This window comes from Clupea harengus, chromosome 23, assembly GCF_900700415.2.
Source record: "Clupea harengus chromosome 23, Ch_v2.0.2, whole genome shotgun sequence".
NCBI classification, from domain to species: Eukaryota; Metazoa; Chordata; class Actinopteri; order Clupeiformes; family Clupeidae; genus Clupea; species Clupea harengus.
This window is the reverse complement of record NC_045174.1, coordinates 1,901,175-1,905,955: the sequence shown is the minus strand read 5'-3', so window position 1 is coordinate 1,905,955 and position 4,781 is coordinate 1,901,175. Positions and strand designations below refer to the sequence as shown.

Sequence of the window (4,781 nt, the reverse complement as noted above, 5' to 3'; positions counted from 1 at the left end):
GCAGACACCAGGGATAGAGTTTTTTTGGCGGCCTCTAGAGGCCATGACTGTTTTAATTACTGATGCCATTACACACACTGTGTATTATCACAGTGGAAAATGGTTACTGATGTCACTGTAGAAAAAAACAGCATACGTATATTCAAGATTAATTTAATGCACAATTAAATGATTATTCAAAATGGATCTATTATAATAAAAATCAACACACAAGGCAGCATTCTGTTAACCATATTAATAATAACGCCCATTCTACACTCACTACACTGGCTCCCTGTCTCATTCCGTATTGACTACAAAGTCCTACTACTCACCCATAAATGCATAAATGGGCACCTACCTACCTACAAGAACTCATTACTCCCCAAACATCCAACTGCACCCTCAGATCCACAAACAGCTCGCTCCTCCGAGTCCCCAACACCAAGCTCCGCACCATGGCCGACCGGGCCTTTTGCACGGCAGTGCCGTGCCGGTGGAACAGCCTCCCTGACCACCTAAGGGCAACACAGACACTGGACTCTTTTAAGACTGGCCTAAAAACCTTTCTATTCAGAAAGGCGTTTCTTACTTTTTAAATGTATTTGATTATAGTTTGTTTTAACTATGTTCTTACTATGTACTGTGGCACTCTGAGATTCAGCTGAATGTAGCGCTATAATTTAAATTAATTAATTATTATTATTATTATTATTAACCAAGCACCTCTATGGTTACTGAATTTCATAGGGATCGTATACAGCGATTACACCTGTCCAGTAGAGATCTATATTTCCCTGCCTGCACATTGTTTAGAGTTTGAGTCCCCAGTAGTATTTTCCTTTTTCGTTTGATTTGTTTATTTTTGATGTTTTGCCCCTCACACACTAACATGTGTTTTGTACAGTAAAAAACTACATTCTATCTTGTACTATAGTTAATAGGCTAAAGAATGGGATCTTTCTCAGCATTTCATGTACTTTTATCCATCAGCAGGATGAGATCTTAACACAACACTGTTTGGATTTACAAGCGAAAACTGTATGTAGTCGACATAAGCCTTCAAGGTTATCTGTCAGAAAGGTATTCCACCAAGAAATGGTTCAACATTCCCACAGACGTGGTGAACTATTTTCTACTTTAAAGAATCTCTTTAATCTTCCACCCCCACCATCAGTTACCTCTGTCTCTGCTGATGACTTTGCAACGTTTTACTGAAAAAGTTACTGCCATTACTCTGCAATTCTCTGATCATCCTAAATGGGTTTTTACCTTGTCTGGACATTAGAGCATCATTGAATTCATTCTCAAGTCTCTACGCTTCTACAATGTAGTCGACCTAAAACATGTCCTCTGAATCCCATTCCAGCCACCCTTCTCCAGTCTATCTGGCTTACAGTTTTACCTGCAATCACGCACGTAGTCAGTGCTTCACTCAGTTTGGGAAAGTTAATTTATTCAAGTACATCATTCAAATAGACTAAAGTTTCACTTAATCCGTCTGATGTGATGAATTCTAGACCTGTCTCCATAGACCTGTAGAATGAATTCTTGGTGAATGACATTGTAATTATGCAGTAATTTACATTTAGTCATTTAGCAGACGCTGTTATCCAAAGCGACTAACAATGTATACACATTTTACATTTTTTACACTGATGGCACACTGCACATCAGGAGCAATTAGGGGTTCAGTGTCTTGCTCAAGGACGCTTCGACAGGGAATCGAACTAGCAACCTTCTGATTACTAAACTAGTTCTCTACCTCCTGTACCATCTGTTCTATATTCAATGTCACTTACCCTTTCACATTTTCAAGGTCACAAGTCTGTGCAGCTTCAGAGCCAACCAGCATGCATGGTTGATCATCCTGGCCTCAAACCTGTGTGCTTGAATGTGTTCTCACTACAGAATGCATTCAACATCTACAGATCAGACTATTGGCCTTTACGTCTAAAGGGCAATACAGAAGTACATTTCATTATGTATAGGAGATGTCATGGAGCTGGGGAAAAATGGGACAGAACCTTAGTCTAAGTCTGTCAGCTCTCTCAGCTGAACAAGTTTATAAGAAAAAATCTTATTTTCAAAGGGTAATGTATGCAAATAAACTATAGAATAGGTATAACATCGACCACGTGTTGCTACTCATGTGCTGAAAGAGCTAGCATCAAGTAGAGCTAGCATGGAGTAACTCTTTCGAGATACCTGAGTGGTGTCCACAGGGGAGTAGCGTCCACAGGGGAGTAGCTGTTCTCTCTCTGCTCTGGACTGGACTGAGGCCTTTGGAGGTGATGGTAACTTTCTAATACCAGATACATGGAGACTCAGTCAAGAGGATGGTTTTCTATCAGGAGCCAGGATTATTCTTTGCAAATGGTGCACACCAATGGAGAGAGCATGGTTTGACATGAGGATCCACCCTTTGATTAGACAATGTAACAGTGGAAGTTTAAGTATCCTAAACAAAAGAAAGGGTGTCAGCCAATTGCCCTGACTGTACATGAATATGTATCAGTCAGCTACTCTGATACAGGAACTGCCACAATGTTGGTTCACGAGGGAAGTTGTTAATTAGTGGTGTCCGTGATTTCTGAACTACAAACATAATTTAGAATATACAATAAATTAATGTTGTTTATTGTATTGAATGAGTGTTTTTGTTTACTGCTCATCTTATGTGTGTCAATTGTTAACATGTTACGTACCAAACACTGAAAGCACACAAAACGTTATGTACACTTTTATTGCCAGAAAAATTGTCATATCAAAATGTAACAGAGCTTTTTTAAGTTATTCAATGTACTGATGACAGAGCTGATTGTCTACAGGTAATAAAATCAGTAACAAAAAAAGTAACAAAATCAGTGCACATGAATAGAAATGTGTCACCATTTACTGTTCCCTTCATATAAACAATGTGAACTTTGCTCAGCTGTTACAGGTATTTGGCATACAGCAGCTTTGTAAACTGGCTTTCTGGGCCAGAGAATCTGAGTGGTCAGTGATCAAAAATGACATTATGCATCTCTACAAAATGAGTGAGATTAACACATAAGGCACATTGTGATGGGTGCTGACGGTTTGGATGTCTTCCTTAATGAATCCTCACCTTCAGCAAGCATATGGACTGGTATAGAATTTAGAAACTCATTCCCACACACACTGGTAAACTGTTAAACTGTTCACCACACACTGGTAAACTGACTGGTGATCTGAAAAACAGCTTTGGTCCTAAGAAATGTGTTTTCGGAACAACGGACCCCAAAAATTAAATTATGAACATTGAAAATGAGCGTAATAGGTCCTATTTAATAATTTAACACTCAAAACCTTCTCACCCAAGGAATCCAAGGGACTTGTGATTAAAAAAAAAATGTTGGTCCTAATAAATAATATGTTTTTGGAACACCAGGGGAATCCTTTCTCTTTTTAAGAATAAAAGTGCATTTGATACAATTAATAATTGCCCAAGGTCTACAAACAATCCTTATCGTCTCTTCATTATGGCAACCTTCTCTAATACATTTAGGACAAGGGGATGAGGCCCATCTGTAGAGGAGTGTCAGTTTAGCACATTTACAATCCTTATCGTCTCTTCATTATGGCAATCTTCTCTTAATACATTCAGGACAAGGGGATGAGGCCCATCTGGCTCACATCATCACATCTGGTTTTCCACATCATGCAGAGGATGGGACTGAGGAAAAAAAGGGACAGAAACTTAGTCTCATTCCGACAGCTCTCTCAGCTTAACAAGTTTACAAGACAAAATCCTATTTTCAAAAGGTAATGTATGCAAATAAACTACAGAATACGTATAACCCACATGTTGTTACTCATGTGCTGATAGAGCTAGCATTGAGTAGAGCTGGCATGGAGTAACTCTATTGAGATACCTGGGTGATGTGCACAAGGGACACGGGGCAAGCCGCTCTCTGTCTGCTCTGCATTGGGTTCAGGCCTTTGGAGGAAGCCAGACAAAAAAACATCAATCAAATATTTAGTTTCCCTGGTCTATGTTTACGTAAGACTATTGACCTAGTAGTTCACCGTGTCTAGGTTTTAAATAAAAGGCATTACAAATACTTTGGTGCAATCATACACAAACGGCTTTGATTTCGTGTATCCATTCCAATCAATCAGAGACCAGCCAGATACATCAATGTTAATAAACAAATCTGAACCTAAAATAGTTGACCGGCTGTGTTAGCAGCAGTGTTGTGCATGAACGCGTTCAAAAGAACGCGTTCATTGAACACGTTCTTTTTTATGAGAACGATGAACTGAAAGCAACTTAAAGACAAATAATGAATTTGAACGGTGAACACGTTCATATTATCTGAGGTTTTCCTTCTACTGAGGAAAGACGCTGTCTAAATCGAATGCTTGCACCATGTCGTTGCCCAGTAGGCATACCTGTTAAAAAGGCCATAGTAATTATTTGTTAAGTTGCCCAGACAGAGCATGTTTCGGTAAATGACCATATTTGGTAATTGCGTTGGTCATGTGACTCCACTCCGCACGGTACAGTTTTTTGATTTCGCTTCACGGCATATTTAGATGAAGTGGCAGTTAACTTCGGGCATATTTTCACATCATTGAACGTTGTACTTTGTTGAAGTTGTGTGCGTCCATGTATACGTAAGTTTGACTTTGTAGCCTACCTTGTCATTATGTGTTTGTTATAGTTTATCTTGCTCATAATTGTTACGAGCACTGCCACTTAATTCATCTTGCATGATGGCACTGTTCGTGAACTCGCTTAGCATAAGCTGCGAATGTACAAATACGAGTGTTAC

General features: G+C 39.2%; 1 long non-coding RNA gene across 1 annotated transcript; it reads right to left on the bottom strand.

Annotated features, from left to right (window-relative positions):
• Positions 1–2,711: 2,711 nt before the first annotated feature.
• On the bottom strand, positions 2,712–3,968 carry LOC116218688. Its single transcript, XR_004162977.2, has 2 exons — positions 3,879–3,968; positions 2,712–3,679 (listed from the first exon to the last, which is right to left on the bottom strand). It is a non-coding gene; the product is annotated as an uncharacterized LOC116218688 (long non-coding RNA).
• Between the last annotated feature and the right edge of the window lie 813 nt (positions 3,969–4,781).